This window comes from Armigeres subalbatus, chromosome 1, assembly GCF_024139115.2.
Source record: "Armigeres subalbatus isolate Guangzhou_Male chromosome 1, GZ_Asu_2, whole genome shotgun sequence".
In the NCBI taxonomy this organism is placed as follows: Eukaryota; Metazoa; Arthropoda; class Insecta; order Diptera; family Culicidae; genus Armigeres; species Armigeres subalbatus.
In genome coordinates this window covers 289090976-289105936 of record NC_085139.1, presented here as the reverse complement: position 1 = coordinate 289105936, position 14961 = coordinate 289090976, and the positions used below count along the sequence as shown (strand labels likewise).

Here is a 14961-nt window from a genome sequence, read left to right as displayed (position 1 = left end):
AGATTATTTGGTTTTGTTTCGTTAGTCATTAGAAATGTTCGATTTTTCCGGGTTACCATCGTTTGGCGACGACAGAAAGTTGCCCTTTGGTAGCACAACCACAAGCGCGCGTCGGAGGGAGATGTTGCAATGAGTTTGTTCAAATGGATGGCGTCAGTAACAGTCAAATGGAATTTCCTCACAAGATTTTGATTTGTTGTTGAGGTTGAATGACGACCACCAACGCAGACTTCCACCACCAGTTCGATGATTTTCCTTTGAAAATGCTACCAGAGCGACTTCGTGCAACTGTGTTCGCTCCGCTGCGTAAAATCTTGTTCAACCACTCTCAGCGAAATCCCGATCAAAATGGCTTGCGCGCGCTGGAAAACAGCTTTCTTGTATTTAATAAATTAATCCCGTTAGCTCCGCCCCTTTGTGATCTGGTATAGGTGTAAATATAATGTGCACTCATAACGATTAATGAAGGGGCAGGGCTAATGGAATTACTTCATTAGATATAAGAAAGCTGATTTTCGGCGTGCGCGAGCCATTTCGATCGGGATTCCGCAGACAACGGAGGATGACAAATTCTAAGAATCCTATGAAATTTTCTCGCAAGATTCTGAATTTGGTTATGAGATGTTGTTTATCTAAGATGCGTATTGTTGCGAGGAATGACAACAGAAATTTGACTGAAGACGAAGTTTCTTCATATTACAAAACATTATCTTTCGGCATCTGTATGTCCGAGTGACGTTTACCGATGGGTGGTTGCTGTAGATAGTTTCCACTGAGGTGGCGTCTTCATTTATTTTATTCAAAAGCCACCATTTTATACAAAAGAAGGTTGATCCGACTATCCGAAATAAACTTTCTTCAAAGTGCAAAACGCAATCGTAAATAGCGAATTTGATAGCGCGTCGGAGGGAGATGATGCAATAAATTATAATGGATGGAATCACTAACAGCAACCAAGCTACCACGCCAAACCCGAGGCCACCAAAACAGTCCATTTTCGCAATTAGATCTTTCTTTTCATAAAATGTTGGTCCTGAGAATAACCAATTTTTCTTTTCCCAATGCTCCTTTCCAACTAGCTGACACCACAATTTGTAATAAATTTTCAGCATAGGCACTGGCGGTGCGGGATCGCCACAGTGCTATTTTTATGGTCAAACCTTACTTCATATGAAATGCTGGTTCGTTGAGGTTGAATGATCTGCAGCAACACATCGAACACCACCACCAATGCGATGGATTTCCTTTGAAAATGTTATTAGCGCCTCCGTGATGCTGTGTCCGCTCCGCAGCGATCGCTTTGATGCGTCTGCTCTGCGTGAAACCTTGTTCAAACTGAGGATTAGATCCAAACCCGCAAGTGATTGATTTTTGATGACTGTGCTAGTGATGCATGTACGTGATTGGTTGGTTGATCTATTTCTAAACTTTTTATCAATTATCGATAATAAATAGTATTTTCAAATAAATACGATAATAAATTAGTATTTTCAAATAAATACGAAGAAGCGTTGACTCATCCTTGATCGAATGGTCCAAAAAAATTGAAAATCCATCGAGAAACGTCTTAGATATTAAAGTTTAAAGTCTATCATATTTTCGTGACGGTTCCCGATTTTCGCAATCGTAAAGTGTACCCCAATATAGAAAACACAGACGTAGTTCTACGTCAAAAATGGCATTAAAATTTTCTCAGTTACGGGTTATATGGGGGAGGGTGGGGGTTCCAAAAATGTTACTTTTTGTTACGAGGGGGAGGGAGGGGGTCAAAAACTAGGATTTTTGCGTTACGTAATTTGTGAACAGACCCTTAGGAGAAATCCTTCAGAAAATCCTTGGAAAGTCCAAATTATTTTCCGGAATATCTGGGGAAATTTCTTTGAAAATTCCTTCAGAAATTCCCTCGGAAATGTTTCTAGAGATTCCTTCGAGAATTCCTTTGCAAATCCTTTTAAGATTTTTTTTCCGAAATTCTGTTAGAACTTCCTTCGGTTATTCTTTTAGAAATTTGTAAATTCAATTGGAAATTTGTATGGAATTCCTACGGAAAACTCTTCATAAATCCTTTGAAGAATACATACGTTTCATGAAAACCTTCTAGAATTTCTTTAGCAGAATTCTTTTATTAAATTTCTCTATCAATTGTATGGAAATTGCTTTAGGAATTCCTGCCGAAATTGAATAAGGAATTCCTTCAATTTTTATTAATGATTTTTATCAGTAATTATTGCAGGATTTTTTCAAATAAGTTCTTCCAGTATTCCTTAAGAAATCCCTCCCGAAACTATAGGAAGAAATTTTCGGAATTCCTTCGAAGTTCCTCTAAGGAATATCTTCATAAAGTCAGCCAGGAATCCTTGAGAAAATTAATTAAAAATTCCCCCGAAAATTGAATTGTAATTTCTCAAACAAATTTCCAAAGCAAAACCTTAAAGATGTTGCAAATAAATTTCTGAAGGAATTATTACAGGAATTTACCAATAATTTTTTAAAAAATAGCTATCAGAATTGACATATGTAATTCAATTTCGGGGTAAGTATTCGGTTTGGTGGGTCACGTGCCCTAGGCTAGGATGTTATCGATCATTTAGTAATTTGCGTTCGATCATTTAGTAGTTTGTCAATAACTCATTCCAGAAGCTGCATATCAAAATTTGTTGTATGGTGGATTCCTCGTGCGAAGGTTTTTCTACAACTCTGCCTAATGGTTCGTTGTTTGAATTCCACTAGTAACGAAGTTATAGCTAAAGTTTCAGTGGCTTAGACTAAATGATAACGAAATTTTAATCATTTAGTTTAAGTTACTGAAACTAGCGCTATAACTCCGTTATTAGTTTAACTCTAACAACGAACCATTAGGCAGAGTTGTAGAAAAACCTTCGCACTAGATGTCCACCATACAACACATTTTGAAATTCAGCTTATGGAATGAGTTATAGACAAAATACTAAATGATCGAACGCAAATTACTAAATGATCGATAACATCCTTTAGCATAGCTCCGCCAGTGTAAGTCTAAGAAATTATAGCTTTATAAGTTACATCTTACGAAGTTCTTTCAAAAAGGAAGACGGACTATCAGTCTAATAAATAATAGGGTAAAACGTCCTATCGTTGTGGTATGTCCAAATGTTGCGATAGTGTTAAAGTAGTCCATTCTGGATATAATAGCACTAAAAACAATTGTGGGTACGCTAAAACTCTTCGGATTAAGGACTAGAACAGCTTTTGTTTGACAAAATTCCGTTCAAAATGATTAAAAATCAACATTTTTCGTTAAAAATTTGAATCCTTTGAGCCTATTATTGCGGCAGTGCTAAGGTCCTATTGTTGCGGTATCGCTCTCCATAAGAATTACATGCAATACCGCAACAATAGGAAAATATTGCAACTGTGTGTCCTATTATTGCGGTAGTTTGTTTTTATTGTGATAAAAACAAAACAACATAAGTTCAGCACATTTGACGTAATATTTACGAAACTATAGTTAACGAGCATCCTATTCAATTACTACAATGTGGAAATCGACCAACAGGTAATTTTTAAAGAATTTTTTAAATCAATTTTGTTTTGACACTGTGCTTAACCCCTCCATAATAGGTCGTTTTAGCCTACATTTATTGACACTGAAAACTATCACTGTCGCTAGGGCTGCATTTACTTTTATTGCATTTTGATGTATAAACGACCATGCGTCTACCTAAATCCAATCAAATCCAACACAACTCTTAACTCTTCCTTCTATGAGGAAACAAAAAAAAAATCTGAAGAAAGATTTGCCAGCAAACATAGAATACGTTCATTTATAGACGCATATTTTAATACATAGCATGCCGTTTGCGTGTCATTTACTTCTGGATGTCGGTCGGAAAAACATTCTTTCGGTAAATTGCAGCCAATTGCCAAAACAACCTGTCAGCGGTTGTAAAGAAAAACGGACGCATGCGTCCGGAAAGCATGCTTGAAAAAAGGGCATTGTTTTGTTATGGTTTGTCGCCAACGAACCTCTGTTTTGAAGAGTAAAGAGTAGAGTCGCAGCAGGCCTCTCTCATAAAAATCAAAACAGATTTCTTTCTTGTTGCTTTGATGATGATCCTTGACCATAGTAATTAACTTCATCATACCTAATTCATATTGAATTAATGATTCTCGTTCACATCAATCGACACACAACTCATCATCATAAAAATGATTTTGATCTGCGATTTTCCAAACAAATCGGGACACAACACAGAGAGGACGAAACGCGCCAGAGAGAGAGCACCACGTGTGCCTGTGTGAGATGCGCTTCCTCAACCCTTGCCCCTGATGACGATGTTCTTATTCCATCGCACAGGAAAACTGTGCGCCTGGAAACTCTATCGCCGTATGCGGTGTGAATTTTCCGCACTAATAGATCCGCCATCGTGTCGTCACGTCCAGCCAGTTTAGTAGTCCGTCAGTAAGTCGGTTTAGTGAGTGAAAAGATTCGGTTCGATTCGGAGTGCTACATCGGTTTGTAGTCCGGTTCCTGATGTGTACGCAAAGGTCACTGGGAATGTAACTCTTGTTTTTTTTTCGTACCGAAATGAACCGTGAAACGCGTAAATGTTTTCTTCGCTGATCTCGATTTTGATTTGAGTGGCTGGTGAAAGGTTTTTCGCTCCAGACGGAATCTTAAAAGCAAAGCTCACATCCAACGCGCTATCTGACACGCGAACGCACTTAAGTAAAGAGTTGGTGGCTGTCTGTGAATGTGAAAAAGTGGATTTTCTCAGCAAAGGAAATCGTCTAGATTGGCAAGCGAAAGGAAGTGGATATTGGCGGTGGGAAAAGTGTGTGCTTGCGTTTGGATAAACACGAACCAGATTTGTTATTCTTTCGAGCCTGCCCGTGCGAACGCCTGATTGAATGTTTTCTAACCACATCGACATTAGTAAGAGGAAAATTATTATTGGAGGAGGAAAAGCCGCTGCTGCAGCAGGTCTAGTTATAAATTATTCATCTGTCGGTCAGCTACGAGTCCGTTCGAGTAATGCATGCCCGCCTCTTATAATGAGTGAAATTGTGTTTCACTGAACCGATCGAACCCATTTGCCTGCATTGGGGCCCAGACAGTATGAGCTCGTAAAGAATATTGATGGATTCTACTCATCGATAATAATTCATTTTTTTTATGATGATGAGCTGCAATCTGTCAAGGCAGGGATGGAATTAGGCAGTGTGATGAATGGTGCAATCTATCGCAGTAGACCATCAAAGCGTTATTGGCTATGCACAGTGTTTCAGAAGACCCAATTCTAAAAATGAAAATATTATCACCCATATTACAAAGTTTGATAACATGTTGTAGTTTTCTAAATATTATTCACTCTACTTGTTTAACCCAAAATATTCATGACTGATATTTTGATGTTTTTGTCATTAATGTCAATTTTGATGTTATGGACCAGTTATTCACTGATTGGAAAAGTTTTGATCACCGGGCGCTTGACCTTATTACAAATGATTTATTGAAATTTATCGGTGAGTACAATATTAACTGCTCAAAATAGGAGGGAGCAAAGCAATCAATCCATTCCATCTATTCTATTCTTCATTGCTTTGCTCCTTCATACTTTGAGCAGTTAATATTGTACTCACCGATAAAGGCCAATAAATCAATAATGATGAAGTTATTTACTAGTCGAGAAGGTCTAGAGTAGATGGGCTCCAGAAAAACGAGGGGCGTCGAACGCATAAAAAATATTGACTTCTACTAGCAGGGGCAGCAGGGACTATGTTCAAGGGCTTGACGATCCATCCCCAGGCCATCTGCGAGTTGTGGTGCCTGCCTAGGATGTGGTGGGGTGCACTGGCGAAGCTAGCTATTCCTATTTGGTGGGGCACCACTTGGCGCAAGAACAATAGCCTATGAGATGGTGTGGTGTGATTGCATCGTGTGGTGCCCCACCTCTGTCTCCGCCAGTGGTGGGGTGTGACAGTGGGCTCTGTTAAACTTGAGCATGGGCATGAGCATGATTGACCGCCCACGGTTGCTACTCCGTTATTGCCAGGCCAGCTGTAATTAACCAATAGATGAAGTTTGGGACTAGCATCACCTTCAATGTGTAAGAAATGGTGACCCAAAAATTAGCAATACCAGCGCCGGCCGTGTCCGAATGCTGGTCAGTTAAGGAATAGGTAGGAAATTGTTGACGTGATATTCGTTTTGATAGAAGCCGACGAGTCATCTGCACTTCCACGAGAAATCACTGGGATGTTGGATATATGGGGTAGGGAGTGTGGCAGGGTTCGTTTTGGTAAACGGTCTGCCGTGTATAGCGTGTAGTTTGATTTAAAACAAAAACAATCGAAAAACGCTAAATATTTTAATTATCGGATGCGAACTAAATTTTCACTTTCTGATTAACTTACTCACCCGCACAAAGCAGAACAAAATTTCGACGACCGGCCGATCGCTCTGCTTACTGGAGAATCTGAAACACGAGAAATCACGCACTGAACTGATTAACTTTATTACCGGCCGCGCAATGCAGAACACAATATTTCGGCAGATCGCGCGATCGTTCTGCTGTCCGAAACAAGAGAAATCACGCACTGAACGTGTCTTGAAAATAGTTGGAGAGATATTCGATCCGCCATTGGAAGCGCCGCAACCGCTGCACTAGGCACGGTGCTCCCGGATCAAAGAAACGACTGGTATGATGGCGAATATGAGCAGTTAGTCGAGGACATGGGCGTAGCCAGGATTTCGAGTAAGGGGGGCCAACTTTTTTAGGTCTTCTAAATTGTTACTTTTTCAGTACCGCCATCGGGGATGACAATGGGTCATCGCTCTCACCGGCAGCCTGGAGGTCGGAGCGCAAAATCATTCAAAAAGGTCTCTTATATTTTAGTCTTCTTGCTCTCAGATACATTTAATCTATTCTACAAGCATTTTAAGTACTTGAAACAGTGACCCATTCTCACCCCCATTTGAGTTTTATAAAAACACATGAATATTGGTGCTTGGCACTATTTCCTTCTAAGTTCCAAAAGCTTTGAAACCAAATCGTCAACCAACAGTAAGGCTGAATCACAATAGCGCGTTGCGCGTTCGCGTTGAAGTCAGCGTTTTGTACTAAAACGCAACGCCAATGAACGTGACGCATCCACGCCCATAATGCAATTGTTGTGTTATGCGTTTATATTACAACAATAATGATTAAAACAATATGATATAAAAAATACATGAACAGATATTTTAAATTATTTAAATTTATTTAAAATTTTCAACGAACCACCAATTCCATCCAATTTATACAGAAATTATACCGAAAATGAAATTATCAATGGAATTTTCGGAGGAATTCCTAGATTAATTCCCGAAGAGATCCTGAAAGAATTCCGGTGGAAACTTCAAGATTTCCACTGGGAGATCCTCCAGGAGTTTCTCCGGAAATTCCTCCGGGAGTTCCTCCGGGAATTCTTCCAGGAGTTCCACCGGCAGTTCCTCCAAGAATTCCTCCAGGATTTCCTCCGAGAATTATTCCGGTAGTTCTATCGGCAGTTCCTACGGGGGTTCCTCTGAATTTCTCCAGAATTTCCTCCGGGAATTCATTCAGGCTTTCTTTCTGGAATTCATTTAGGCTTCTTCAGGAATTTATAAAAAAATCCTCCAGAAGCTCCTCCGAGAATTTCTCTGGGAGCTCCTCAGGGAATTCTCCGGGAGGTCCTCTGATGATGATGATGATAATCCAGCTACATACCCCTACAAAGGTTTCAGCTAGACGAGATTTATCTATAAGATGAATTCTCCAAGATTTTTTTTCGAGAATCCTTCTTCACAATTTTTTCCGGGCGTTATTCCTCCGAGAATTCCTCCGGGAATCCCACCGGCAGTTCCCCCGGGTAATCCTCTGCAAATTCCTTCGGGAGCTCCACCAGTAGCTCTTCCAGGAAATCATGCAGGCTTTTTTCAGGAAATCATCAAGGCTTTCTTCAGAAATATAGCTTGAAATTCCTCTCGAAGTTCTTCCGATAGTTTCTCTGGGGGTTCCTCCGGGAGGTTCTATAGGAACTCTTCTAGGAGTTTCTCCTGAAATTCCTCCGGGAGTTCCTGCGAGAGTGGATTTGCGGATTTCCTCCGGGAGATCCACCGGCAGAGTAATTTCCGGAGGAACTCCAGGAGAAATTTCCAGAGAAATTCTTGGAGGAACTGCCGGTGGAACTTCTGGAACAACTTCTTGAAGAACTACAGGAAGAATTTCCGGAACAAATCCTAGAAGAATTGCCAGGAGAAACTCTCAAAAGAACTCCCAGATGAGCTCCCAAATAAACTTTCGCAAGAATTCCAGGCAGGAGGAACTCCTGGAAGAATTCTTAGAGGACCTCCCGGAGGAACTCCCAGAGAAATTCTCGGAGGAACTTCTGGAGGAATTTGTGGATAAATTCCTAAAGAAAGCCTAAATGAATTCCTGAATAAATTCCCGGAGGAACTACTGGTGGAACTCCCGGAGAAATTTTCAAAGGAACAGCCGGTGGAAAACCCGGAGTTGAATTTCTTGAGGAACTTCCGAAATCTCATTTCCAGTAAAATTCCTGCCAAATATCCTCCAGGAATACCCTGTGAAGTTCCTGTAGGGATTCCCGGAGGAACTTTTGGGAAAACTCCTGGAGGAGCTGCCGGAGGAACTCCCACAAGCACTTCCGGAGGAAAACCCACAAGGAAGTCCTGAAATAATTATCGGTGGAGTTCCTGAAAGAAATTTCGGAAAAAAAATTGAAGAAATTCCAGGAAAAATTAATGGAGAAATTCCCGGATGGAATCCTGAACATATTCGCAGCTGAATTGCTGAAGAAATTACCGGATGAAGTCCCGGGGGTTTGTTCAGAAGAAATTCCTGGAAGAACTCTTGGAGGAACTCTTAAATTAATAATATAATAAAAAATAAAATTTATTAATAATATATATTCTGGAGTAAATTCCGTGTGAAGTCCGGAAAGGTAATCTCGAAGAAGTTTCTAGAAGAATTTCCAAAGGAATTTCTTATAGATTTACAAGTGAAATTATGGAGCAAAATCTGGAGGAATTTTTGGAGGAACTCTCAAATGCATTCCTGGAGGAAATGCCGGAGATTTTTCTTGAAGAATTGCTGAAGAAATGTCTAGAAGTAAAACTTGGAGTAAAGAAAAATAATCTTCAAGGAATTTCCTCATAAATTTCCTAAAAAAAAAATAGTGAGGGTTTCTAAATAATTTTTATCGGTAATTACAATCATATGAGGATTTTCGAACGACTTTAGAGGAATTTGTGGATAGCTTTCCGGAAGAATTTATAAAGTTCCCGGAGGAGCTTCTAGAAGGGTTTTTAGTAAAAACATTATTTTGTAGCAGGTAGAGAAAAGGAAAATTTTACATCAAGTATATGAAATCGTCAAGGAGAAAACGAGATAACGACAAAGTAGATAAAATAAAAAAGCGATTCATGCTAAGAAATGCAAATGAACACCTAGAAAGTCTTAAGAAAACCACTAGATAAGATTTAAAATTAGGTTGGACTATAAATTACGTACGGATCTTCAGATCTGATGACCAGATAAATACCATATTTTGATTCACTTCAAATTTGTTTTAATTTTTTTAATGAAGCATCGTTAATAAATTTCAAAAAATTTGGCAATGAAAATTTTGGTGTCGATATCTCGATATTTATTTTTACTTGGTTGTTTCCTTAATAACGCGCTAATAACACACGAAAGTTATATAAGAAACCGTTCACGTAAGGGCCACGTTCCACAGTCCGATATGTGTAAGGACTAAAGCCCCAAACACTATGTCAGCGGAAAGGCAACGGAACCGGCAAATTTGACAGTGAGCCCATATATTTTCTGTCAAATTTGCCGTTTCCTTACCGCTTACATTGTGTTTGGGGCTGAAGTCATAAACGAGAAGCTTCTAACGAACGAGCGTGAGGTGATCCAAAGGTGTCGGCAGCACTACGAAGTGCATCTGAATGGCGATGTGGCAAACAACGGTGGCGGTATGCTAATGAACTTGACCGGCTGAAAAACAACAAAGCTCCAACTGGACCAAATACCATGAGAGCTATTTAAATACGGTGGTGAGGCACTAAAGCGCTGCACTGGGTAATTACCAAGGTTTGGGAGGATAAGGCTCTGCAGCAGGAGTGGATGGAAGGTGTAGTAACTCTATATACTATATATACGATACTTTGGATTGTAGCAACTACCGCGCAATCACATTGCTGAACGCCGCCTAATTTTATGCCGCCGATCAACATTAATTGCAAGAGAGTTCATGGAGCAGTACCAGGCGGGATTTATGGGTGAACACTCTACCACAGACCAGGTGTTCGCCGTACGTCAGGTATTGCAGAAATGCCGCGAATAAAACAACGTGCCCACACATCATCTGTTTATCGACTTCAAAGCCGCATATGATACAATCGATCGGGACCAGCTATGGCAGCTAATGCACGAAAACGGATTTCCGAGTTTGTATTGGTGGTGACGAAATCAATGTGGTTGAAGAATGCGTGTACTTGGGCACTGGTGACCTCCGATAACGACACCAGCAAAGAAATTTGGAGACGCATCTTGGCAGGAAATCGTACGTACTTTGGACTCTGCAAAACGCTTCGATCGAATAGGGTTCGCCGCCGTACCAAACTGAGTATCTACAAAACACTTTTTAGACCGATTGATCTCTACGGACACGAGACCTGAACGATGCTCGTGGAGCACCAACGCGCACTGTGAGTTTTCGAAAGGAAAGTGCTGCGTACCATCTATGGTGGGATGCAGATGGCGGGCGGTACGTGGAGGAGACGAATGAATTACGAGTAACATCAGCTGTTGGGATAACCATTCATCGTTCACACCGCGAGACTGCGGTGGGACGGGCACGTAGCCATAATGTCGGACAGTAATCCGGTGAAAATGATTCGCGACAACGATCCGACGGGAACAAGAAGGCGAGGTACACAGCAGACAAGGTTGATCGATCAGGTGGAGGACGATTTGCGGACCATCCGCAGACTGCGTGGTTGGCTATGTTTCTTCTTCTTATTGGCATTACGTCCCCACACTGGGACAGAGCCGCCTCGCAGCTTAGTGTTCATTAAGCACTTCCACAGTATTTAACTGCGAGGTTTCTAAGCCAGGTTACCATTTTTGCATTCGTATATCATGAGGCTAACACGATGATACTTTTATATGCCCAGGGAAGTCGAGACAATTTCCAATCCGAAAATTGCCTAGACCGGCACCGTACCTTGTTTATTTGTTCATATTTCGCGAGTATAAACAATCAATCGCTCAAAGTGAGCGACTGTGTATTTGAGTTTTAAGTGGAGCGGCCGCAATATAATTTCTTTCAGTGCGTGAAAAGTGGAATAAGAACGGGCACGAAATTGAAAATAAGAAAAAAATCACATTTAACCGCTGGTTCTCAACCTTTTTCTTGAGAGGTACCCCTTTGAACTTTTGCGTTCATTGAGGTACCCCCTCTTGAAAGTAGGCTTCCAAGCCTCTTGAAAGCAGCTTCTGAATCTCTTAAAGAGGCTTTTGAGCCTCTTGAATTGCGGTTTTCGAGCAACTTAATAGGAGGATTCCTTTGCATCTTGAAAGGATGCTTCTAAGCATTTTGGAAGTATGCTTCCAAACATCTTGAATGAAGCATTCTGTGCAACTTTAAGGTCACTCCTGACAGAATCCAAGATTCAAAGTGCTCGCGTTTTCGGGGCACACCACTCGATACGGAAGCAACGCACAACTGTCATTTTTATTTTTTCACTCATGCTGCGACGCAGCAAAGCTGAATCAACAAAAATGACAGTTGTCCGCCGCCTTCGTATCGAGTGGTGTGCCCCCGAAAATGCGAGCACTTTGAAACTTGGATTCTGTCAGGAGTGACCTTGAGGGAAGCTTCCGAGCTTCCTAAAAGGAGGCGTACGACCCTCCTGAAAGGACACTTCCGAGGTTCTTGAAATATGCTTTTCCAGCTTTTTGAAAGGAACCTTCCGTGCCTCTTGAAAGGAGCCTTGTAAGCATTTTAAAAGAAGGTTTCCGACCCGCATAAAAGGAGGCTTCCGAGCCTCTTGAAAGTAGGCTTTCGAGCATCTTAAAAGGAGGATTCCGAGTCAGTTGAAAGGAGGCTTCCGAACTTCTTCAAAGGAGGCTTCCGAGCCTTTTGAAAGTAGCTTTCCAAGCCTTTTGAAAGGAACATCTCGAGCCTCTTGAATGGAGCCTTCCTCTGACTTCTGACCCTCTTCAAAGGAGGCTTCCGTGCTCCTTGAAAGGAGACATCCGGGCCTCTAAAACGAGCAATGGGTAATGTTTTCAACATAACCGCGAGTAGACGTAGGACTTGTATAAACGTAACGTATTTACATTTAACTTCTAATTTTGGAGTTTGATTATAGTATTGATATTGGAAATGACAACTTCCATGCTGTGTACAAGTATTAGCAATTTGTTTATTCAAAACTTCTGGAAATAAAACTAATAATTAAATAGATAATTAGAATTGCTTTGTTTCTAACTATTAAGCCCTTATTTACTCAAGCAAATGTAGGGCATTATAGATTTCTTATTGATGATAGTATTTAAAGTTTAAAAATATTGATTTATAAAATTTTTAGGCTTGGGCAAAATGTGCTGTTTTATTGGAACTGTCTCGTTTTCCAAACAAAGAAATGCAGCACCAATTTCGTTGCTTCTATTTGCTAACATGCGTGCTTACTGATGAAAAAATCACAACAAGTAGAAACAAGTCAAGGAGCAGTAACCCTATTAAAAGGTATGTACTGCTAATACACTAACGAAAAATTATTTTATGTTTTGATTCCGAACTCCGAGTCTACGTCAAGTTTAATAATATAATTTCTCAGAAAATGAAAAACAAAGAATGAGATAGTTTATTTAAATATTCTTCTGGAAATTACTTTTTGCGAACTTTTTCAAAACATTTAGGGGCCATCCAGAAACCACGTGGTCATATTTTTGAAGATTTTCAACCCCCCTCCCCCCATGTGGCTTATCGTGGTCATTTGGCAGACCCCCCCCCTATGACCACGTGGTTTTTTTCAAGTACAAAAATTAAAAAAAAAAAACCTTATGTAACTAAAACATATGGTTAATCCGATCAATTTTGAAGATGGACCATTTCAATTGATTCAAAATTAAACTAAACCCAGTATCCCTATATTTTTAATTTTTTTTTATTAGTGTTTTTTTCAAATAACTATAAAGTTCATCACTGAATATCCCTATATAGATTCCTTAGAGTATTTGGGACCTTCCATAGCTCTGAAGCTACTGGAAATTCTTAAGATATTAACCTCAGCGAAGCATCTGAACTGAACTCCTACAACGAAAAGTTTATCAGAGAATCACAAAGTTAATATGTAATCTTAGAGATGCAAATAAAACCTCCTACTGTTGTTTTTTTTTAGTAGCATTCCTGTAGAAATTTCAGTATTGTTTTCAGAATCATCAATATTAGAAATAAATAATTATAAAATATTTTTTTTAATTGTTCATTGCTAATATTGATTTTTTCATGAAAATTTTGTATTTTTTCGTTGAACATTTTGATTTCTTTATGGAAAATTCTTATTTCATAATTGCAATTTTTGCCTTCACAAGTGCTGATTTATTATTGTTGTGTGTATTATTGCTCTTTATTGGCAATTTCCTATTTTATTATGGAAAATTTCAATTTTTTTCTCTACTAAAGAGATTTTCAATCCAGAGCTGGCTCATCTCTCAAAATTTCTAATTCTTCATTGAAATTTTATTTTGATATCGACTCGTGGAAGCCAATGATGCCATACTAAAAATATTTTCTCGGTCACTCTGATGGTTCTTTAGAATAATTTTCCAAGGAACTTCTATTCCACATCTCGAATATGCTTCAGTCAATGGTCCTTTCATAAGCGACTCATAGAGGAATGGATGTATTATAGACCAATTATTATTTTAGAGTTCGGATCATTCGATTTATCGAATTAACCAACTTATGAATGATGTATGATGTAATATCCCAGTAGGCCCATTGGGTTGATATGACTACAATTATTATTTATACAACTACTACTTTTTAGGTTATACAAAACGTCCTGGAAGTCGTAATGTTTGAACTACTTGATCATTCAAGTCCGTGAACTCAGTGCTTCTAAGGCCCTCCTAAAACAGTTTGCGAGCAAACCTCATTGTTATTGTGCAACTTGCTGTTGAATCAAGATAATTTTGGGTATCTTGTCTCTTGGATGTCATGTTAATGGAAATTAGGGTCATATGCTTATTTCATCAGATTAGGTATATACCGATGATGAGAACATTGCAAATGTCTTGATTGATCTGGTAGATTCGTGGGTTGAACTTAAGAGCATTTTGAAGTACCTTGAGCATCTCGTATTCCTGAATATTAATCACTGGCTGACCCATCTTATCTGACCACCCATCTGTTAAGAATGATTCAAACATTTAAACTTTATTTACACGCTCTTAGAATCGAAATCTTCCCAAGGTTTCGGATATCTGAGTTTTCATGGTCAGTCAAATTTGAGCTCCTATATTTTTTCTGTAAAGTCAATATCTAGATGAACTATTTTACTGAAGAAAATGGTGGCCTAGCTCTCTTTTGTGATGTTATAGACAATCTAAAACGCTGGGCATAGATGACCCATCATTCCTGAAAGAGTTGAGATTTGTTTTGGAATTCAATCAATCGTTATTGTAACACTATTTTTTAACCTAGCATTTTATTTAGAATTTCATGTTGATTTTTTAAATGCAAGCTTCTCTATGTCATAACCTTTTTCATGCGCACTACTAGAATTTTGTGCATTTAGAACATTTAGGTGCATTATTAATTTTTTCGATCAATTATGATAATTATTCAATATCATAAAAACTAGGCTTCTTAAGCCTAAATTATTGCCTACATTTATTGCTTGGATTATTGTTGAATTCC

The 14961-nt window shown here is 39.2% G+C and overlaps 1 protein-coding gene across 1 annotated transcript in view; it reads left to right on the top strand.

Annotated features, from left to right (window-relative positions):
* Positions 1-4313: 4313 nt before the first annotated feature.
* LOC134215501 (uncharacterized) overlaps positions 4314-14961 on the top strand; it is a 52985-nt gene continuing 42337 nt past the window's right edge. The window contains exon 1 of the mRNA XM_062694685.1: positions 4314-4963. The gene's annotated coding sequence lies outside the window, so the exon portion shown is untranslated. The remainder of the gene's footprint in view (positions 4964-14961) is intronic.